Raw genomic sequence first — 24511 nt, forward strand, 5'->3', positions numbered from 1 at the left:
CCAGGCAGGAACAGGGCCATAGGATAAAACCATCAAGCTGCATGCTTTCCCTGGTGCCACCGGGTGTGCAGTGGGTCCCAGTTTGTGGGGCGCTCTGTTAAAATGGGCCAGATATGTCCGGGCAAGTAAGCTCTACCCCAAGTACAGCGCCCTGTCCATTTAGCTGGGAGATAACACCATCCGTGGGTGCCGCATACCCACAGGTACCCTGGTGGCAAGAAATCAGTGGGGTTTACGCCAATTAAAGGTCGTCCATCCCACCAGGTGGAGGCATTTACATTATAAATAATTTTGGCACATAGTTCTTCTGGGAGCCACCCCACTGTGCGGTTTGGAGCCTTGTGTTCAAACTGCTGCTCAATACAGAGAGGGCTTAAATTTCTCATTTTTACATAAACACTATTCATCCATCCCCACCCATTCCATACAGTCCTTTCAATTGGGGGGGAGGCAATGCCCCGCTCACATCGGAGTATCTCTTCAATAGTCTGCCGCCGCAAGTCCCAGGGTGATTTTGCTGTCCTGTTGGCATTCCATTGAATCAAGGTGTTCCAATTAACTCTGGACACGGGGTGGAGGTGCCATGGCAGTCCATCTCCTGCGTCTATGGGAAGTTCAGTATAGACCCAACAGTGAGAGACGTTGTGGACTCGCGTGAATGTGTGTGCCCAGGAGAACATGGTATTTGCTGTTACCCTGGACAGAAGGACAGAGCAGAGGTGGACACCATGATTGGCAAATCTCTCCCTTCTGGGAGGATGCAAGCCACTTTTTCATCCTGTGAGAATACAGTCGCACGAAGGGCTGTTTGCCCTGGGTGGTGGTACCACACCAACCTGCCATCACTAGGTTGGTTACACTCTGGGAGAGCTTCAGGAGCTACCAGTGGAACTGCCCAAAGCCGTAGGGCTTCTGCTCCTTTAAGTAGGGACACTCCTGTGTTCCCTAGAGTAACATGCACATCAAAAGGCCATTCCCCCACTCATGGGGTTACCTGCAGGGCTTTCTCTAGCCCATCACCCCATGGTTCCAAAAGGGTTAGCCAGGGGCCTTCAGTCTGGACCTGATTCTCCCATGTCCAGGTGTCCTGTTTTCCCGAGTTCAACATCCTGGGGGCATGTAATATTAACGTGTGCCCCACTGTTGAGACATCGGAGGCATTCTACATGGGCCCAACTCTGAGCCTCTGAATAGTCCCTTGCAATAACTTTTCTAGTAGGCTCATACCTGTATGTAGGTTGTTCATTTAAAAGATGTACCACCTGCGGCAAGACACTGTGGTTTGAGAGCCCTCAGTTTGTCCTTTAATAGGCCATTGTATCGTTCAATCATTCCTGCTGCTTGAGGATGGTAAGGCACATGCAATATCCAGTTAATATCATTTTCCTTGGCCCATTCCTAGGTCTGTTGGGCAGTAAAAGGGGCCCCTGTATCACTTTGTATTTTTAAGGGTATCCCATAAAAGACCCATAAAACTTCCAGTGCTCTAATAGTAGAGTCTTATGTAGCTCGGGGCACATGGTGAGCAAAATCTAGACCAGTAGCGGTGTCTACCGCTGTCAGCAGGTACCGCAAGCCTGTACTAGGTGCAAAGAGGCCTACGTAACCTATTTGCCATACCTACAATGGCTGAATTCTCCATGCAATCTTCCCCATCTGTTGGGGCCATTGCCGCCGGCGCAGGTGGTGCTTAGCCCACCATGGACATTGCCGCACGGCATCTTTGGCTTCACTGTGGCTCAGGTGCAGGCCCCACCAGTCGGCTACCTGCCTCATTGTGTATGAGCCTACATGACCAAGTTTCTTATGGAGCCAAGGACCTATGTTGGGTCCTGGAACCATGGCCTGTACAGGGCAAAGTTGGGCTAGCACATCAGCAGCATCATTGCCCGGTGCCAGGGCTGGGCGGTGCCCTGGTACATGGTAAACAGTATACTGGCCTTCTTGGCCTTTATCCCATAACTGTTTCCACATCTGTTGTCCCCATAGGGGCCGGTGCCCAATCATCCAGTCTTGCAGGGCCCATTGGGGTATCCACATTGCATGGCCCAACTATCGGTGCAAATCTGCAAGGGACTAGGTTCATTCATCAACACCAGCCATACTGCTCGTAACTAAGCCCATTGGCTGGATTGGCCTTCTCTGGTCTCATACCAGAAGGCTTCAGTGGCAGGGTGCAGGGCTACTGCAACCCAAGTGGGCGGACTGCCCTTACAAGATCCATCAGTATACCAAGCAGTTCCCGGGGGTGGCCCTTTCCCTTCACAAAAGGGACTGGGCATAGGGTCCACCCCTTGTTGTGGGAGCATCTGTACGTCAGGCGCAACAAATCTCACAGGCTCTAACACCTGCTGCAACTCTGCAGCCAAGGGGCTAGCGGTGTACTGGGCCCTCTCTTCCAAATAAGCACCCCACTTCGTCAGAGCTGGGGTTTGGGCAGTTCCCGATTGGGGTTGCTTTGCCCATGTCTGTACCCACCCTGCAATAGGGCATGTGGTCTGCACTTGGACCTCTTGCTTCCCCGTCAGGGGTTCAGTGGCAATCAAGGATGCATAAGTTGCTGGCAATTTCTCAATCAGAGAATAACAACATTTAGCCCCTTTCCACAACTGAGACCAGAATCCTATGGGCACTTTCCATTGCCCATGTTTCTGCCATAAGCCCCAGCCATATCCATCATTGTCCACATGGACTGTCAACCAGAAAGGAAGGTCTGGATCTATAATGTGAAGCGTTTGCACTTGGGCCACCACCCTCTTAGTTTCAACAAATGCGTATTTGGTCTCATCAGACCAATTCCAGACTTCTCCATTTTTAATCAGTTTACATAGAGGTTTGGCTATTTGGGCCAAATGAGGAATAAATACCTGCCAGTATCCCAGAGGACTTAAATAAGTCTGTAACTGCTAAACTGTTTCAGGGTGGGAATATGCCTGGATCTTGTCTATTACTGCTCCAGGCAGCACTTTCGTCTTACCCGACCAGACAGCACCTGAGAATCTGACAGAATATCCAGGTCCTTGCACTTTGTCCTTGTTCGTGGTCCATCCCCCGCCCGCCAGGGCTTCTCGCAGCGCTGTGGCACTGGTTTCCAAATCTGAAAGCGAATCAGAAGTTAGAATTATGTCATCTATATAATGGAACACATGAACAGTATCCGGTTTGCTCCATGTAGCCAGGTCCTGGGCCACCAGGCCATGGCACAGTGTGGGGCTGTGCAGATATCCCTGCGGCAACACAACAAATGTCCATTGTCTGACTTCCCAGGTGAAGGCAAACTGTTCTTGGCTCTCAGGGACTATGTCTATCAAGAAGAATGCATTAGACAGATCAACCACATAGTGACAAGTACCCAGTCTATGGGACAGCCGGTCCATCAAATCTGTTATATTCATCACAGCTGCATGCATGAGGGGAGTGACTTTATTCAGTTCCCGATAGTCCACTGTCATCCTCCAGGAGCCGTATGGCTTCTGCACTGGTCACACTGGAGAGTTATATGGGCTATGCGCAGCCCGAGTTACATTGGCTTCCTCAAGCTTTAGAATAGTCTGTCCTATTTCCTCATGGCCTCCGGGCAATCGATTTTGCCGGACAGCCACCATTCGTGTGGCCTGTGGCAAAATTAAAGGTGCGTGATGAGGATGCCCCCATATAACTGTTTTCACCACGTGAACTCTCAGGTGAAATTCCCCTTGAGTCATCTGTATTTGCAATCCTTGCAAAATGTCTATCCCCAGAATATATTCAGCTATTGGGGATATATGCACTTCATTTGCAGCAGGGGGCAGATGGCCAATGCCCAAAATCAGAGTCTCTTGTTTAACATACATTTGCTTGTTTCCATATCCTTCTATATCAACCCATGGCCCCTGAAAACGTTCCAGATTTCCATGCACCAATGTAATTTCAGCTCCTGTGTCTACTAGTGCCAGTATTCACTGTTTATTCATGGGGGACCAGTGGATAGTCAGTTCAACATGTAGCCTCCAGTCACTGGGATGCCCCCCGTCCTGAACACCTTGGCCTTCCTCCTAGTCTGGGAGGAAATCAGCAAAGGCCACCTCTCAGGCCTGTTGGGAGGTTGGCAACGGAGAATATTGTTGCTCAGGCCATAATTGCTTCCTTAAGGCCATCAGCACCTCCAAAGGTTGGCCATGTAATTTTACACGGTTTAGGCCAGCTGCCAGTAAATCACACCATATCTGCTGGCAATCTAGCTTTTGGGGCCCTCCTAAAATTGGAGGATTCCCCTTTTTCCTCCTCTGTGTGGACTTCCCTTTCTGAGTCACTGCACAGGAGGAGGGGGTCTTGGACTCACCTTGAGTCTTGGCAGCACGTACCCCCTTTCGGCGCACCTCTCTGTCCCCCAGACGAGCCAGAGCCTCAGTTACTTCATGTATGGGGCGGTCTACATATGGTACTAGTAGGGCCGCCATACTCCCAAATGTTCCCATTGGGCCATTAGCCAAAATCAAATCTTTCATTCGAACTGTAAGGAGCTCATCATTTAGACTATGGAAATGCAAAGCGAACATCATCTGGTGCATCCATTTCTCAGACAACTTGCATTAAGTCCAAATACTTGGTCCATTTACTCGTATGTCACTCACAGTGGTCCCGCAGGAGTTCCCCCCGAGCCATGGGCTCCTCCAGTTCCACCTGCTGCCTCACCATGGGCCATAGATGCAGTGGAAAGGGGCTAGGGGTCAGGCTTACTGCTCTCAGAGACAGTGGGACCAGAGCTACACAGGCATAGCTGCTCTCAGAGGTGGCAGAGCTAGGACCATGCAGACACCTTTCTGCCATGCTGGGTCTCTGCTTAAGCTCCTCTTCTCTGCACTGCAACTCCTCCACTTGCATCTGTAAATCTCTCATGTCTTGGCTAGCATGCTGTAAAACAGATAAGAACATCCAGGCCACCCTCCCGGCTGCCTCTTGGTGGGCTAATGGGACATTATTTTCTAACAGCTCCAATGCCCTCTGGACATCATCTGGCCAGGGCACCACTGTGTCCCAATCCTGAGGTTGAGCCCACGTCAGCAAATAGGTGGCCACCGGGTACCATACAGAGGTAGGGGGCCACTTTGCTTCCATCAGAGCATCCCTGTCAGGGGCAGGGGGTTCAGAGGGGGCACTCACCTCATCCTGCTCACAGTGCAAAGTGTCAGCCAAGGGAGGCTGACGTGGAGTTCTAGGAGGTGAGCGGCCCAAACGAAAAAATGCACAAGGGGTTGCCATACCGCCAGACAGACTTCAGCCGGAGACACCATGGGGTTAACAATGCTTTATTGCCACAGGGAGGTGCACGCCTATGATTCACCTGCCCCGCCTTTATCTGTTTTCTGTCAGCACATGCGCAGAGTGAGTTTCTTTGTTCATCAGGCTTACAGAATATCTCTAGCACATGCGTACTTCTATTTTCTTTGTTCTAAATCTTATATAATTGACGCATGTGTGGAGCAATTATTTACTGCATACTACAAACATGCTCTGATGGTGGCCTTGGGTCCCACGGCCTTAACTCATCTCAAGGCCAGCTCACGGTGAGCCTATAAAATTAAGCCTCCTTTGATAATCAAATCCCTTAAGCTTTACTTCCTGAAATCATTTGATATAACTGGAAATGCTTAACTGCATTCTTAACCCACCATCATTCAAATCAACTATCTGTTAACCATATTCCAGCCCTGGTGGTCTTCGGATTCTTCCATCACTCCAAGCATCCTTCTGAGGATTTTGAATTTTTTTTTTTTTCATTTGAGTGGTTTTTTAATTCTTCAGTTCCACCTAAAGTATTACTCTTAGGGTAGATTTCCCTAAATTAGTTCTTTTTGTCTGTTATTATCTCTCACAAACACATTTGTTTTCCTCATAGTCCTCATCTCAATGTGTAAGTTTTTGGTTTACTACTTTGTTTCTGTTTCCTTTTGTAGAGAGTTAACTCACTGAAGTCAAGAATAGACACACACATACACACACACACACTCTTCCAGGATCTAGCAGAATATCTGGTATATAATAGATGAACTAAATAAACATGAATCAAATTAATGTTCTAGCTAAGAAATACAAATGTGCAAAACTAAAAATTGTACATTTATATTTGACTTGCACTTTTACAGGCCTCATATATGTCTGAAGTCTGTTTTTCCCTATATTTCTCTACAGACAGCTAATGTTTTAGGCATTTTACCTATAATTTTTCTAGAAGACTCAAGGTATAATTTTTTTTTTTCATTTTAGCTTGTAATTCAATTCTGCAGAGAGTTATAGCCCTTGAAAGACCTTGAAAGGTAAAAAGGACCAGGATAACCTCTGCTGACTGTGTAATCCTGTATGACTTACCTACTTACATTGCTTAAGTTCATTATTTCCGTTTCCTTCTCTGTTAAATCGAGATAATAATAGCATTAAGAGAGTATTTCCAGGATAAAAATAAGAAAGAATATAGAATTCTTAGGATAATACCTCACACTTAATAAAAGCTCAAAAAATGATAACTGTCACTTTGATGATTTAAACTGACAATAGCAAGGTAGTTGGAAGGAATCTGGAAGCCACACATTCACATACTTTTCCTTCTCTAGACAATATTAGACAATTTTAAAAATACTAAATATGGCAAGAGACAGAATAATATTTTCAAAGAAATTCCATGTGAATTACAACAAGATATCTTATTGCCACTTTCCAGAATACATACAGCAAATTTTAATGCCTCGGCCCTTTCTGACCCTTGGTGCCTCCCAGATGTGTTAGGGATGCTTCTTCTGTGCTTTCAGAAAGGCCTGGAGGACTTTTTCAAAAGTCAGTGATTCTCCAATAGTAAATACAGATTTGCATACAATAATCAATCCGCTAATGACCAGGCTCTTAGAACTGCCACATAAGCTCTCCTGTTACCCTCCTGCAGTGTCCCTTCAACAGTCTCACATTTCTCCATCAGGTGAAGGTGTGAAGCATACAGTTTATTGCTCCTATCTTAGATCTTTTTTCTCTTTGAAAGTCAATGAAATGCTTTTTAAGATACTGTAGTCTTCCATCAACACCTTGTGACCAAAACCTACCCAGCTAATTGTGTGCCCTTCCAAACTCAACTTCAAACCTTTCAGCACTCTTCTGAATGTTTTAAACTTACTGCTTTCAGTGCTGCTTTATGAACTCCATCAGCAAATGTGACTGATGAAGTCTCAAAACAGCAGGAAAGGAGCCCTCTTTGTCAAGAACTAGTGTTCGACGCATGTATCACATCAGCAGATTTTAAAAATTCCATTTGCAAGTAGAAAATCCTGTTGGTGAGATGTTCCTAAGAGGATATTTTTGCCCATACACAATTAAATTAAAAAATCAGAAATGCAAAGATTTTTCCCCCCATATCTAAAGTATAAAAAGGAAGGCTCTGCACTTAGTAAAGTCAACTCTGGGTGTAGTAAATTCAGTTCCATATGTGAGAACAAGCAGGGTTTTAGAGCCTTGGTCTCAAAGAATAAATGGAATTTGGCCTGGGGCACAAAAAGCTAAGGGCAAACAGAAGTAGCAGCCAAAAGGGAGAGAACAGAGTAGAAAAGAAAGAAAGAAGAATTCATTTGTGTCATTTTTTAGATGCCACATACAAATGATATCATATGATATTTGGCTTTCTCTGTCTGACTTACTTCACTTAGTATGACAATCTCCAGGTCCATCCATGTTGCTACAAAATCGCATTATTTTACTCTTTTTTATGGCTGAGTAGTATTCCATTGTATAAATATACCACAGCTTTTTTGTCCAGTCCATCCGTTGATGGATATTTAGGTTGTTTCCATGTCTTGGCTATTGTATACAGTGCTGCTATGAGCAGTGGGGTGCATGTATCTTTTCAAATGATACTTTTCCCTAGATATATACCCAGGAATGGGACTCATAGCAAGATTCTACTGTATAGTACAGGGAACTATATTCAATATCCTGTAATAAACATAACAGAAAAGACTAGGAATAAGAATACACACACACACACACACACACACATACACACACACACACATATATATAAAACTGAATCATACTTGCTGAACACTAGAAACTAACAACATTGTAAACCAACTGTATTTCAATTAAAAAATAAATTTAACAAAATTTTAAAATTAAAAAGAAAGGAAGAGAGTTTCAGGCTTCCTTTAGCAAATAAATGCTTGTGCACTGAGCTCTGGGGACGAAGTGTGGATATAACTGACTGTGGATAATCACTGGATTATTTCTGTTATAAGCTGAGCCCACAAACCCTTCCAGTCATTGTAGGACACAGGCCAAAGTTTATAAAATAAATAATTAGTGAATTGTCATGTAAACGCAACCAATGTGTAGAGCCAGGTTCAGCCTTAATGTAAAACTTTTTTGGCCGAAGGCTTCATAGGCTTTGCCTGAATACCCCAGACCATTCATAGAATGGTTCACTATAACTGTGTCAAATAACTCTGAAGCTAGTATTTTCAGTAACTGAAATAGGGCATAGTAGCAGCAATAGTTTTATTTAATGGTTACTATTCCTCCAATCACGCTGTCTCCCCTAGAAGTAAATCACACTGAGTAGCTATTATGACGGCATAACTGGATGGTCAGAAAATATCTCAGCTTCTATCATTAGGCCTGGGTAGGTAGAGTCATAATCTAAGTCTAGAGATCTTTGCCCATATTCATCATTAACTGAGATAAATAACAGATGCCAAATACATAGAGAAGCCAAACATATAGAGGGTAAAGGTATACAAGACTAATTTAGATCAGCTGCTTAAACTAATCAGCTTACTCCATAATTCCACTCTCTTTTATATAGACCAGACTTAGTGTATAAGGAAATAATTGCCTCTTTTTGATAAAAAGAGTTTTATAACACTGAGAAAACTTATCAATTTCAAGTATTTGGTTCTTCAAACTAAGTCTCCTATTATTTGTTTATTTTTCTTAAGATGGCATTTTCCCATTTCTGAACATTACTGCAGCTGTAGGCCATTCAATAAAAATATTATTTCTTCCCTATAAATGTCTGTTCTGATTTACTTTTATATTGTTTCTTTAACCCCGATTTAGTTTTATCCTATGGCAATGTTTTGAGCTGAAAAGCATAACATAACTTGGCATTATACCTGTAAGAATTACTGACGTGACGATGTCACAGTTATAAACCCAGGGCAGCAATGATTAAAATAAAAGAGTAAGAAGAAAAGAGTTAGTGTCACTGAAAAATATGCCTTTTAAACATCTAACCCTTAATGGAAACTATTCTCCAAGTATGAGAGTAAATTGTGTGTTTCAGCACAGTCGTCAATAGAGGAATAAGTTTTGAGAATTGAAGTATTATTAAAATAGTATACTATAATAAATGGAACAGCTTTGTGACTGCAGTACTTGTGGTTATTTTAATTACCAGACAAAGTATGCTGTAAAAACAGTTGCATGATTTCTTTCTAGAACAAAGGCATTGGCTGAAATGTCTCAGCCAGCAAGAAACAGAAACAATCAGCTGAGGGAATGACCTTCAGCAAGGGCTGACCTTCAAGGACCAGTCAGAGGTAAGCAACAATTCTGCTACAGAAGAGCTCAACACAGGGCACATGAGCAGAACTGAGTGGAATAGATGGAATAAATGGATCAGAAAAGCTGTTCTTTTCTTACGAGTCTTTGGCAGCCAAACACTATGACTCTGGGGTACTGGGAGGAAACACCACTGGGAAGTGTACAAATCTTCAACATTTAAATATCAAAGGGAATCTTTCCATTTCCTACATTCCCCAAAGAAGATAACATGCTGCCAGAGATCTCAGGGCAAACTATCACCATCCAAACTTTGCCAAAAAGCAAGAGTTCACATCAACAAAGTAAATGGACATCAGTTTTCCAGCAACCAAACTTCATGAGTTAAAGATTGTCTAATCAGCGCTAGGTGAGGACCCAAAATGGAAAGCCTGAAATTCCCCTGGAAATAATGATGAGTATTATTGTTACAGTATACAGGAGAAGCTAATGATTCCCAGTACGATGAGGACCATTAGTTCCTAACTCACAAATCTCCGATGGAAGCTTAGAGGGATGACCTCCTTAGGGATTTGTAATCATCCTTCCTCCTCCTAAATCTACAATTTAAACTTTCACCCGCCCCAGCCTCAAGAAGGTTCCTCAAGAAGTATAAAACATGGAAAAGATAATGGATGGAGAAAGTAAATTGACATTCTGACTAGAGGAAATTTATAAATTCAGTATCAATGATGCAACTGCAGCAAACGCAATTTAATATGTTTTAAGTTTAATAACAAAGTAGCTTCTCTATAAGCCACAAAGTTGGCATCTGAAAAATGGCTGATAAGGAGCCCAGGCTGTAATGAATCTCATCACTAGTATGTTATCTCTAAATGTTCTTCATTTACTATTTTGCATAGTGTGATGAAATCTATTTCCTACACTTACATCTGGCGATGTCATACTACTTCTGATTCTAAGAATGTGAAAAACGACTTGTAAATGTTTGCAGGTCTCCTTCAAGCCTGTTTTACTATAAAACACCCTCATCTTCACTTTTGAAAATCTCCAACCGAAATGTACAAGAACGAAGTACTTTGAAAGTGACACAGACCTGTGTGAGGCATACCATTCAGGTTTAGGGTAGTATCAGGGAAGTAAGTGCTTAGGAACTAGGGAGAAAAGCATCAGAACATAAGAGATGAACACAACAAAGGGTGCGGCAGCTACCAAACACAAAATTTGCTCTTTCCCCAGTTTTGCTGAGAGATCGTCTTGTACCCAATAAAGTGAGGTTTTTGTATGAATATCTTTAATTCTCTACAAATTTCTGCCTACTGCCTATTATAATTTCTAATCCTGTCTATTAATTTGTCTATTTTATCAATTAAATAGGTCTCGTGAACTAGTCTATAAACAGGCTTTTTGTGAATTGAGAATTCTATCATCACTGTGTTGCTGCTATTACAAATTACTGTTTAGAAATTTTTAAAAAAAAAGCATTTAGTAGACGCTATTTAAAAGTCAAGGGACTAGGGAGACGAGCAAAATGAATATAGACCTTAACGGATATAGAGCTTCAGTTCGTAGGATGTAAAGAGTTCTGCAGATAGATGGTGCTGGTGGTTGCAGGACAATATAATTATACTCAATATAACTGAATTGTACACTTAAAAATTGTTAAAGATGATAAATTTCATATTATGTATATTTTAAGACAAGGGAAAATGTTGGAAAAAATGTCAAGGGTTAACTGTTTAAGTATTTCTCTGTGACTAAAATAATTTGTGCCTAAAGTAAAAGGGAAGTCCCTGAAGTTTACTCTTTTTTGCTATGTCTGAAACTATAAAAGACCCCAGAAGTATATTAGATATGAACTACAGAAAAAAATTCTGAAGTTATAAAAAGGAATCAAAGGATCATTGTACATACTGCAGGTAATTTACTGATCTGGCCACACCACTCTTTATCAAGTAGGATTTCCTTTGTTTGTATCTGTTTGCTCAAAATGAAAACAATCTTCTTAACTCTCTAGTTAGAACCCAGAATAGTAAGGTTTTCTATCTACCACTTAATCTGCATCTTAATTAAACCATTAAATACTATCTCAGTGCATACAGGAATTAGCTTTGCCTTCTATATCTCCTTTTCATTCAAAGATTTCAATTTGAAATTTTAAAAAAATTCCCCATTTCAAGAGATGTCTAATAAATGGCCAATAAAAGCCAGAGTCTGGGATTTACAGATTAACTTTCTAAGATTTGTCTTTTCTTTTTCCTTTTGGCTTATAAAGTTATTTATTCAAGGATTAATCATTCCGCTCCCAAAGGAGATTTTACAAATGAGTCTTCAGTGTTCTTTATCAAAAATGATTATAGTTTCTCCTTACTCCTAGAAGACATGGAGCATGTAATGGCTTCATTACATAGAATACTAGAAGGAATGGAGGAACCGAGATGTTTAAAGCTGAATTAAAAGGTCAAGTTCACAACATGTTAGATTGTAGAGAGAAGGAAAAAAACTTGTGTTGCTGCCCTTTGGCTTTGGCTCCTGGCCCACATAATTGGAATTCTACCTCGTCATAATGATTCTTCCTTTTCCTCCTTTTTCCATGATGTCATTCATTTCTTTGAGGAAGCTTCTGCTTTGCGTGGCATGCCCCTCTTAAACATTCCAATAACACTCTCTGTATTCCCTCTATGGCAATCAGCCTATTTACTATAATCATCTGCTGCTTTGTCTGTCTCTTCCACTAAGCTGTGAACAGGTATTGATTCTAGACTTCTCGGACTTATTTCAGGTGCTAGCATATCGTTTAATGTGCCGGGATGAAATAGACAAGAATGAAAAAGAACAGCTACTGTGTTTAGGTCTTTGTTCTAAGCCTTTTTACATTTATTAAACTCTCAAATCAACACTTTGATGTAGATGCCATTATTATCCCATTCTATAGGTGAGGAAACTGAGGTACATACAAGTTAAGGGAATTGCATACATTCACAGAGACAGTTAAGTAACCCTGGCCCATAACCATCATGCTAAACTGAATGCACAGAATAATGAGAGCTGAGAGGCACTTCACACACAGATTCCCAGGGTGACTTAAAATTCTAAGAGATGAAGGGCCACATGGAAAGGAAAACTATCCCTTGCCTCTTGCCCCCCATGCTTTATATTAAATGAGTAAAATACTTTTTATTAATGAATACAATTCAAAGGGATTAGGAGTGTCATCATGCTACCAAAGATAACCAGTTTGTATTCTGATACTGATCCTTCCAAACTACTTAAAGACAATTTTTATACAAAATGGGGTCATACTATGTGTACTCTTAAATAATCTGCTTTTGTTTCTTAACATAATATTGTACATATATTCCCACAGCAACAGATACAAATCTTCAACGTGATCTTTAATAGTTGCCCAATAAATTTTTCTTTAAATACCTTGGTTTGGCATCACCCATGGGTACACATTCTAATAGGTCAGCATAGAGATGTGAAATCTCAGTATTATTCTGAAAAATGGAGCTATTAGGTGAAAGAGTGAAAGCTGAGGTATAAGAATACTACCAACAGGAAATTAGCAAGAGACAAGACATAAGGCAGTTAAGGGCTATGATTGTCCCTCAACAATCAAGCAGGATGTGGTGATGCTGGTAGAAGACACAAAGGAGGGAGGTTATAAGAGTGCAGATACACCACTTCTATGGCTAGGTTCCCAAGCATACACTGGCTAACTGTTTCCACTAGAAATTTCAGTTGGACACAAAAGAGCCAAATGGCTTTTAGGACACCTTTGAGAAAACTTGTCTCTGGTTAAATAGAGCTAGTCATTTAGACATGTGAAGCAAAAACCGTTGGTACCTTTTGCTTCCTGCTCAGAATGGTTGTGTGTTTTGGTTTAGAAATGGCGCTAAATACATTCTGGCATTCAGACTAATATGCAGAAGAGCCTAGGTCAAGCATGCTTCCTACAAATGAAAATAGGAGTAGTAGAAGGGATGACTGCATTACTTGCCAAATTTTAAACATGTTCATGGTGCATGTGTTTGTATATTTGAACATCTCAGGCACTAATGGATCAGTAGTTGAAGACATATCTTGACAGGGAGTAAGAAGGAAAGAACATTCACAAAGCAATGCCCATTTTCCTGTTACACCACACCAAGGGCACTTAAACTGTACATAAAACACTTTACAAGCAGGTCTCTTTCCAAGAAAATGGAAAGACATGCTTAATCTGTAGGAAAATAAAACTTCCTGGGCTGAGGTCTCAGACGATTGATTTTAAAGGTTCATTCTTTTCCAGTTGTGGTATTTTGCTTTAACGAGGCATGTGAAATGCTTCAGTTTACCCCTTGGCCATCTTCAAACCTTGTTTTAATTTCCATGTGTCCTTAATAAAATTCTTGGAAAAGAGACATTCATCCATTTCCATGAAATTTGGCCATGAGAAGAAAGCCTCATGAAGGAGAGAATTCCTGGATCACTAAGACAGTAACCATAGCACAGATGGGCGTCAACCAAGCTCTACGGTAAGGAGTAGCCAAGTTCCTACACTTATGAGGCCCTTGATTTGGCTGACATCCTCTTCAAGGTCTGTGGTGGGAAATGAAAGAAATGAGGCCATTATTTCACAGAGTATCTCACCCATCTCCTCTCTTCTTCAATACCACCCTCTCTACTCCTAACTCTTACTACGCTGAGCAAATAAGCAGAACAAAACTAGACAAGAGTCACCACAAAGGCCGACAGCCTCCCTTCATCTACAGTCCAGCAGACAGACTGTTCTGATTTCTAAGGGAGGGGATCCTTCCCCTACACACTGACCCAACCCTCTTCTCGTCCTTCAGGATTTTGCTCCTACAATATACCCACTTCTCTCTCCGTCACCTTCTCTCTCCCAACATGATCACTCCTATTTTTATGAGAAGCAGTGCCTAAGGATGTGGGATCTGGAAATAGAGGGCTGGGATTGAAGTCCCCTCCCCACCCTGTAGTAGCTGCATGACCATGACCTCACTCTTGACTTCTTTTGTAAGTCAATTTCCTCTGTAAGATGAAAGATTCTTATAAAAATTGGGAATTAAATGAATCGGTATTTTTAGAACACTTAGTTTCAGGCACATGGTACCTTATATAAGAATGAGCTATTTTTATTATCCCCATAGAAATGTATTTCAATACTTTCCATATTTGAGAAAGTCATTTTTAGACACTAAGCCACCTTCCATCTACAGCCCCATTTCACCAATCTTCTTTCTGGTCAACTCTTCTAAATAGCTTTTTTTTCCTATCTCCACTTCTCACCTCCCACTCTTCCAGTTAAGCCCCTCACCCTCACCCATGAGGCCCATGGAATCAGGTCTCAATGTCATCAAGGGTCTTCATATTGCCAAAGAGAGTGAGATCTAGTCCAGCAAAAGCAAAACTCAGAGTCGGAAAAAGACTGTAAGTACTCAGAACTTGCTCAAGTGTTGGGGCACCATATTGGTCTCTCTAAGATATAAGGTAATAAATCTGTGCTAAAACTTTTTATCTTACTTAAAAGGGCAGAGTCATCTCAACTAACATCTGGGTTACATTAATATCTATATAAACAATATCCCCTGGGATCATACAAAATATATTCACTTTCACAGTTCAACCCAAAGTCCACTGGATTAATAGTTCTCACACATTAACACAGGACCTTATCCCTCTGCTTTGTGATGTTGCTGTGGAAATGCCTAGAGTGACATATGGTTTGCCCCCACAGTCTCTTCCCATTTCTCTCTGCCTTCCTGCTGCTCTCCTGCAATTTCACTGTTTTGTCCAAACTTCACTCTGATTGCCTCTGCTGGTGTGGCTGGCACTAGACTGATGTCTAGGGTAAATTTATCATCCAAACTGGGACACTTTTGAGAGTGAAAGGAGGTTGCTTTAAGTCAAGTCGCTTAGCAGTAAAGCACCCGCCCTCCTCTGCAAGATAAGGATCCACGTGCATTTGATTTACTGAGGGAAAGCCCTTCAGGATAAACCTATAAGGGAGTGAGGGAAGTGGAAGAGGAAGGCTGGCAGGAACTGAGCAAGGATAGGGTCTCACTGAGGTCTGGTCCCAGCCTCATCCACAGGAGTCTCTGCGGCATAAATCACTCTATAAAGGTGTCCCCGTCTTGAGCGGGTGGGGTGGATCTTTTGCACCTGTTTCTGTTGGCCATTGACTATGGATCAGTCACTCCTGGAGAAACACTCCTCTCTAAGCTGAGGGCACTTTCGTGCGCATGTGCCTATGTGTTCAGCAAAGTCGGGGTGGGGGGGTGTTGGTGTAGTGTCAGCTGCAAGCCATCAGCAGTCCACATTCACAGCTACTGAGATACGAGTGCATCAGCCTGTAAAAGAATCTGGGTGAGCCACTAACAGCACCCACTACAGGAGCACCCACTAATATTTATGCCTGGATCATTTCACGCCAACAGGACATTTGGTCACTATACATGTGTCTCTGACATTGCCACCCATGCTGTGGCACTGCTCTGCTTTGAGCCTCCCGTGGGCATGTCAGTTTTGAGGGACCACTTTTACAGCCACAGAGCATCACTGCATAGATGCCCTCGGGCTGCTGTTCCAGGCACGCCACTGCCACCCGCCAACATTCTCTAGATCACCCAGACTATTGCACAGGCGGACACTGGAAGGCAGCTCAGAAATCTTTGCCTTCATGATCTGTCTTTGGGTTCCCATGCACCCTGTGGGAAAGAGGTCTGAACATTGAAAACCAGGATCCTCAATAGGGTGAAATTATAATTTGTTGTCCAAAATCGGACAATTTTGAGAGTCAAAGGAGATGTTATTTATAATTACACTGGCACAAACTGTACATCCTGACGATTCCAGTGAAATCTGGACACACTGTAACCAAGCCTAAATAATGCCACCGTGGTGCTAGTATCCTTGCTACAACAGTAACATTTAGGATCAGGAAGGCTTTTTCTACCGTTAGAAGAGCAAAAAGCATCAAAGATTAAAAGATGAATGGGGGTGGGGCTGTGGGTATAGCTCAGTAGTAGAGCACATGCCTAGCATGCACGAGGTCCTGGGTTCCATCTGCAGTACCTCCATTACACAAACTAACAAACAAATAAATAAATAAATATTTAAACAATAAATGCTAGTTAAAAAAAACAGAGATGAATTCTGGCAGTGAAGAGCCCCAAGAACCACAGGAAAGAGGACTCACAGGCACACGGTATTCTGTATGAGGGCCTTAGGCAGAATGAGTTCAAATGCAGCCTCTCTCTGTACTTGGAATCACTGACCACCTACACTTCAGGCTATGTCACCAAATTTGCTTGATGTCATGAGACCCTTAGCAAATTCTCTCAAGGATCTTATAGCATCTCTGTACTTTCAATTTATTTGGACCCTCTCACAAGATCAACAGATGTTGAAACGTATTTCTGAGCCTTCGGTATGTAGAAGTTATTAACTAGGGGGCTCAACGTCTTTGGCAAATTAATGCATAAAACTAGAACTAAATACCAGGCTGTGTTGCCTAACTCCAAATACAAGTTACTGTTGAGCTTCTGCTGTGAACTAAACAGACTCTTAGGTACAAAAGGACACTGTGAAGTATGGGGTTTTGTCACTTTCCCTGCATTTGCATCTGCACATTATGATCTTAAAGTTAGCTTGAAGAAATGCCTCTTAGTGAGATAAAAGAGCATCCTTTGTGGTATCTGAATGGATATCAATTTCTTTCCATTTTCTTATAAAAGCTCAGAGGGTTACTGGGAATTCACGTCACTGAGCACAAATACACTAATACCCTGCATAATTACTTAGCCTCATTTGTACATGAATGGTCACATATAATAGATGTTCTGCAGAAAAGAGTTAAAGTCAATATGAATTTGAACATCTGAGAAAAGAATTAAGTCCTGTAATTCTTACTACATAATATTCTCTTTTAGATACTCCCCAAATTTTAGGCAATTATTTAATAGCAGAGTGATAAGAACAAAGAGTACCTGAATGCAAGATTTGTTTCCAGGTGAGACCATCATCTCCTGTAAAAGGTAGTAACCTGTAAAAACAACGATTTTACACTACATACACACTCATATATCAACCCTCAATATTTTTGAACAAGTATGCTTATAATGTATCTTATACTTAAGAAATCTGCAAATTGAAGATCATTACTATCGAAGACATGACTGATGTGATCACTAAGTCATAACCAGTATGTTCTGATGATCAGCAAAAAAAAAATCGGGAAATTAGCAGATATATGAGTTACTGCCTATAGTTTAATCATCAAGAATGTTAGGTACACTATAAAATGTTATGTACTTAGTTACTGATAGCCTTTAACAAAATGAGTTTCATTGCTGAGATTTATTAACTCTATTCAGCCTGGACAGTCATTCAGCTCAAACTTAAAAAGCTCTCAAAATATCTAGCACCAGACTGGTTTTAATATAAGTAACAAAGTGATCATAAGAAAGGCTGAACTGTTGGATTTCAGGAAATTTACCAATCTCGGGTTAATTGTTAATGGCCTTATCAAAGCCATGGGTTCATTCTATGACCTGGTGGGTAGAGATGGAATTACCTCTGAAGTGTATGGTATATACCCACTGTCAATCATCCTGGGTTGTGGTTGATCCTGGGGTAGATCACTAGGCAACAATTTGAACAGACAATTGAGAAGGGACTTTTCCATAGGACTTGGAGCCAAAGTGGAATGAACTCTTTATTAATCAGGGTTCTCAAGAGACACAGAACCAATAGGACAGATACAGATACACAGGAAAGATTTATTATAGGAGTTGGTTCACGTGGTTATAGAGGATGAGAAGTTCCATGATTTACCCTCTGCAGAACTGGAGAAACAGGAAACTGGGGGTACGATTTAGTCTGAGTCTAAAGCTCTGAGAACGAAGGGAGCCAAAGGTGTAACTTCCAGTCTGAGGCAAAAGGCCTGAGAAGAGGTGGGAGTCCGGAGGGTAGGACAGTTGGAATAAGTCCTAGAGACCCTCATTCCAGAACCAGGAGCTCTGATGTTCAAGGGCAGGAGAAGATGGACATCCCAGCTCAAGAGGGAGGGAAAATTGCCTTCCCTCCAACCTCCCTTTTTGTTCTATTTGGTTCTCGACAGATTGCATGATACCCACCTACAGTGGTGAGGGTGGATCTTCTTCACTCAGTCTACTGATTCAAGTATGAGTCTCTCCTGGAAATATTCTCTCACAGATAACCCCAGAAATAAAATTTTACCAGCTATCTGGGCCTCTCTTCGCCCAGTCAAGTTGACATCTAAAATTAACCATTACAAACTCCAAAGAGTAGAAAGGCCTGGTGTGATTGCTAGGGGATGACAGCCTCCTGGTCATGTGGAAACAGTGTGGAAATGAGTGGAGGCAGTGAGCTCCTACCCTGCCAGCAGCAGGACAGCAGCAAGGTTGCCCCTGACAGTCACAGCAGGGTGGTACAGGGTCTGGCTTCCAGAGAATCCAACGGGGCAGGAGGCAAGAAGAGTTAAGACTGACCTTCGGACAGGTTAGTGAGTAGCTGCCCCACTCGAGATAGGAATAGGGACAGAGGTGGCATCGCTAACATGGATAACTTTGCCCAGGAGAACTCGTAATTCACAAGCATCTTCAGCAACAGCTGTAGCAGACGGGTGGCAAGAAAGAACCCAAGAGTCAAAGAATCTGAAGATCTTGTTTTGGTGACATGTGAAGCAGTACTTTGGAGAAATTCTCTGAAATACATTACGGACCTTCTCTGCAGAAGTTATTTTGACAAAGAAGTGTATGCGGTCTTATGCCAATATGCCTTGATTAAATAAAGAAGTATAGCTTTATTTGTAGTCATAGGCTAGAGAGAACAAGGGTATGTAGATAAATAAAGTATTTCTACCTGAGATCGTGTTGGTTAGTTTTTCTACAGTTTCAAGCAACACTTTGAAAGGTATTTCTTGAGCATTAGAAAGATAAAGAATTCAATTTTGGTTTCTCAGTGGAGAAGGAAAACTTCAGAACATGATGCCAAAGCTAAGTTTCTAGAAAATCAATTGAACCAAAATAAAAACTAAGAAAAAAAAAGAAGAGATTATGAAATGTACTTTTACTGACAAGATTTATTTGTTATATTTATCAGGACATTCATTAGCTTCCAGTAGAGAAAATTTCTCCAACTTTCAGTTCAAAATAGCTTTCTTATCTTAGAGTTAAAATAATTATTTTCCTTGTTTCCTCACTGTACTTCAAATCATAAGCCCTCAAATATTTGCCTGATTTAAAGGATAATTTCTAGCACTTATACTATTGTACTTTATAATATAATTTCTCATAATTATTTTGTTTCATCTTGTAATTAACCTTTGATATAATAACTCTGTGACCATATCATTGTTATTACTATTACTATTAGAACCATTCTTTATATGTATGTATAAAAGGGTCAAGGAAATTAAGATTCTTCCAAGTTTACTGACGTATGGAAGCTTAGAGACCAACTATTCATATCATAAATTCCTCTTTTGTTTTACAAAAGCCTTCAGAGTGTTATTTTTATAAACAGGGAGATATCCCCTAATATATTAAAGTTGCCAAAAACTTATTACAGACCACATTTTGGGACATATATTGTTAACATAAAGAAAGGACATTTGTAGTTGCATCATTATTTGTACTCAAATGTCTTAAGTAATGGGACTAATTTAGCTACAAATATTTAGAGAAAAAGTATGTATGTGCTCAATGAAATTTATCTGCCTGATTGTACTTGAGATTGAGTAATATTTTTTATCAAATTTAGTAAAGTTTATCTAAATTGCAAAAAAAAAAAAAAGTGAAAGTAGATCTATTAAGCTGGAGGTCTGTACGCAAAGGAAAATGGAGAATTGGTGTAACAGAGAGAACATCTCAAACCCTGAACTGTATTTGAAGTGGTCTCAAAATTGCAGTCAAAATGATTTTTAAAATTTGTTTTTTTTACATATGCATTTTGTTAAATCATTCAATAAATACACATTGAATATATACAACACACTAAGCATTGTGCTAGGCCTGGGAATACATTAGTGGAGAAAACAGACAGAAGTTAAAGGAAGGAATAAATAGATGATATAATAACCAGGATTCCTTGGTAATTTCTGTGAAGGAAAAGAAAGCAGTGAAGAAGGTAAAAAATAATGGACGGGGGTAGGTCTACTATTTGATACAGAGCCATCAAGTAGGACCTTCTCTAAAGGAGTGATATTTGAGAAGTGAAGACAGTGATTTAAAAAGAAGAGTGTTTGGGGAAGCAGGAAAAGATCCTGAGACAAAAATTAACTTGGTGCATTCAAAAAATAGCAAGAAGGTCAGTGTGAACAGGGAAGGGTAAATGATGGAAAGTGACAAGTAAACTTGGAGGGCTCGACTGGGCATATAATACTGAATTTGTAGAGCGTCTGAAGGATAATGTTTAGTCACTGAAGAGCTCTGAGCAGGGACAAAGAATGAACTGAACCATGTTTGCTTTCTCTGAATTCCTTGAAATTGAATTACAAATTTACATAAAGCAGAACAAAAAAACTTAATTGTGCAGATCAATGACCTTTCACATGTATATACACCATGTAACCGTCACTCAGGATTCTAATTTTGAAAGATCACTGTAGAGGGTATGGGAAAAATTAAAAGAGCCTGGGAACTAGTTAGAAAGGGATGACTATAGTTTATGCAAAAGAGGTGATGTAGGCTTGAACAAAGGTGATAGCTTCTTGAAGTGGTGAGAAATGAAAGCTGGAAATTGGAGTTTACATTTCAAGATAGAGCCATTAGGCTTTTTTTTTTTTTTTTTTTTTTTTTTTTTTGCTGTATTGACTACAGGTGTGAGGAAACGAGAACTATAAAAGATGATTCCAAAGTTCTGGTTCTAAGCAATGACAGTAATTGCTGGTGCTGTTTTTGAGACAGATGAGTAGCTGACTGAGGGTGAGAGATTATGAAGAGTTCTGTCCCAGCTGTGTTGAGGTAGAGCTGTCCATCAGAATCCCTGGAGTCTGAAGCTTTAGGGGAAGGTTGGGTGACATTACCTATAGAAAAGTAAGAGCTGGCAGGAAAAACCAGAGGACAAAAGGAAGTAGAGCCGGCACATGCCTATGAAGAAAAAGCCAGGGCGGTAGCAGGAAAATAGGTGTCCCTCCAAAGAATCGTGTGTCGAAGTCCTAAACCCTGTGCTTCAGAATGAGGCTGTATTTGGAGACAGGGTCTTTAAAGAGAAAATTAAGTTAAAATGAGGTCATGAAGGTGGGCCCTAATCCAATATGACTGGTGTCCTCATAAGAAGAGGAGATTAGGACACAGACACAGACAGAAGACCTTGCGAGAATGAGAGGAGAAGAAAGCCATCTACTCATATTGGGGTCTAAAAAAAAAAAGGGAAAGAAAAAGGACACTAATGAACTTATCTACAAAACAGAAACAGACTCACAGGCACAGTAAACAATCTTATGGTTACCAGGGGAAAGGGGGTGGGAAAAGATAAATCCGGAAGTTTGAGGTTTGCAAATGATAACCACTATACATAAAAATAGATTAAAACAACAAATTTCTTCTATATAGCACAGGGAACTATATTCAGCACCTTGTAATAATCTTTAAAGAAAAAGAATATGAACATGAATATATGTATGTATCTGCATGACTGGGACATTGTGCTGTAGACCAGAAATTGACACATTATAACTGACTATACTTCAATTAAAAAAATAATTAATAATACAAATTTAAAAAAATTTTTTTAAAAAAGAAGCCAAAGAGAGAGGCCTTAGAAGAAACTGAGCCTGCCAGCATGCTGATCTCAGACTGCTAATCTAGCGTTGTAAAAAAACAAAGTTCTGTTGCTGCTTAAGGCACCCGGTCTGTGGTACCTGGTTATGGCAGCCCTGACCAGCCAACACAGGCAGCACAAAGAGTTACGGTCCTTTTCTGAACACCCCAGAGACAAGGAAGAGAAACATCATTCTTCCAACCAGACATAGTCAAGTATTGCCTGCTTTTCCTTGAATCTGTAAGATATTTCCAAACTTGGTTTTAAGGTTTACCAGTGTGTACCCACATTTATTATCGGGTTAAACATTAAAAGAAACCATAAAAATTTTGTTACTGAATCATTAGGACTAACCACTAGTAAAGATAAGCAAATCTTAATCTGAGCAGGATATGAAGTTTTGAGAGACGCTTTGGAAATAAAGGAAAGTGATAGGACCAGAAACCAATATGTTTTGCAGGGACTGCTAATGTTTTTCCAATATCCATTCTCCCCTTCTTTTCCTCCCAAATACTGAAGTTTTAGCTAGAATATATACAGTCTCCTTGTATCATGTGGTCAGGTTTTGACCAATGAGATATAGGCAAAAGGATTTCCAAGAAGGGTCCTTAGAGAGAGACGCAAGCCTGTTTCACCTGGTCCTCTTTCCTATAGTTTGAAATGTGGGCATGATTGCTGGAGCTTCAGCAGTCACTGCAGAGTGCTGCCTGCTGTGAATGGCAGGACAACAGGGAAGAAACATGGTCCCTGACACAATGACAAGACACACCAGTCCTAGAAATAAACTACTATCTTGTTTGCCATCATTGTTTCTGCTTCAGTCTATGACTTCTAGCCAAATAGTCTTAAATACGTATCTCCAAAGGCAGCTTTCTGGTAGTACAAAGGCAGTACAATGAAGCATGAGCTCTCATTTTTCAATAAAATGTCTATTTCAATAAAATGCTAAATTCCAGACTTTGCATTTGGACACCTACAATGATAAAACTTGTGTACGCACAACTCCACGGGATCTTCTCCACGTTGGGGGGGGAGGTCTATGGAAATGGTACACCAGAAGTCCTGCAGTGAACCAGAGTCTAACGGTCCCTATTTAACACCAAAATATCTATCACTTTCCGTAATGATATAAAGTGTACTTTTAGAAACTGCTGACTAGAAAAAAGAAACATGTTTCAAATAATTATTTAACTACATTTGTTTTACATTAATCACATGGCATCTATTTACTCTTGAAATATCATACTTATGCATGTGTATAATATTATCCAGTCTACAGATTTTGCTTTGGACACATGTGGACCATGAATGTCTTACAGTGGCTGTGAGCCCCCACCCCAAGTGTCCAGGGTACAGGAGTTAGGGCTACTAACAGAGTATTTGAACTGTGAGAACCCTTAAATTCACCTACTGAAGTGGGTAACCTAGGGTAGCATTTTAAGAACAAGGGCTGTGGAATTAGAGATAGGTTTCAGTTTCTTTTCTACCACTTAGCATGAAGAACTAGGGTGCCTGTGACCCTCATTGCCTTCCTATTTAAAAGGTGGAGGCTAATAGTTGGAGGGATCAACAGAGATTCTTGTACAGGCACTTAAAACAGAAGCTACCAGACAGTAAGTGCCCAGTGCATGTTAGCTACTATTGTTGGGTGTTCAACAGTGTTGTTAGTGATTCAGTGACTGATACTAATACTTCTTCATTTTGCAGATGCATAAATTGAGACAATCTGTGCCCCCAAATGCCTGTTCCACTTTTGCCAACTAATAGCAAAGCCTGTGTTCTTTCCTTAAACATCATAGGAAAGCAGATTCTGGAGGTAAGACGTCCTATCTGAGGCAGCTGTTCTAACAAAATTATGGCCATGAGCATCTCCTAAATTTTGCCTTTTAGGTACTCGCTTTATTTAGACTCCTTGCTGCCTGTATGCTTTTAAATCCATACAATGTTGATTACAGATGCAGAAATCATGGGTATTATGTTGCAAGTCTAATCTTTTAAAATAAACTACCACAGATCAACGATTATTTTCAACAATTTCCAAAAGTTCTGAATAGGTTTTAAATTGGGAAACATTCTCTTTACAGGCATTGCATTGTTACTGTACCAGAATGCTTTAATGGATTTTTTTTTTTTTGGCAGCAAGTAAAATGCTTACAAACTATAATCTCTTGGTCAGCACCATGTGCAACATACACAGTAA

The 24511-nt window shown here is 40.8% G+C and overlaps 1 long non-coding RNA gene across 1 annotated transcript; it reads right to left on the bottom strand.

The window, feature by feature from the left end:
- Window positions 1–253: 253 nt before the first annotated feature.
- On the bottom strand, window positions 254–5322 carry LOC135318428 (uncharacterized). Its single transcript, XR_010377394.1, has 3 exons — window positions 5143–5322; window positions 2978–3097; window positions 254–696 (listed from the first exon to the last, which is right to left on the bottom strand). It is a non-coding gene; the product is annotated as an uncharacterized LOC135318428 (long non-coding RNA).
- Between the last annotated feature and the right edge of the window lie 19189 nt (window positions 5323–24511).

Source organism: Camelus dromedarius, chromosome 2, assembly GCF_036321535.1.
Source record: "Camelus dromedarius isolate mCamDro1 chromosome 2, mCamDro1.pat, whole genome shotgun sequence".
In the NCBI taxonomy this organism is placed as follows: Eukaryota; Metazoa; Chordata; class Mammalia; order Artiodactyla; family Camelidae; genus Camelus; species Camelus dromedarius.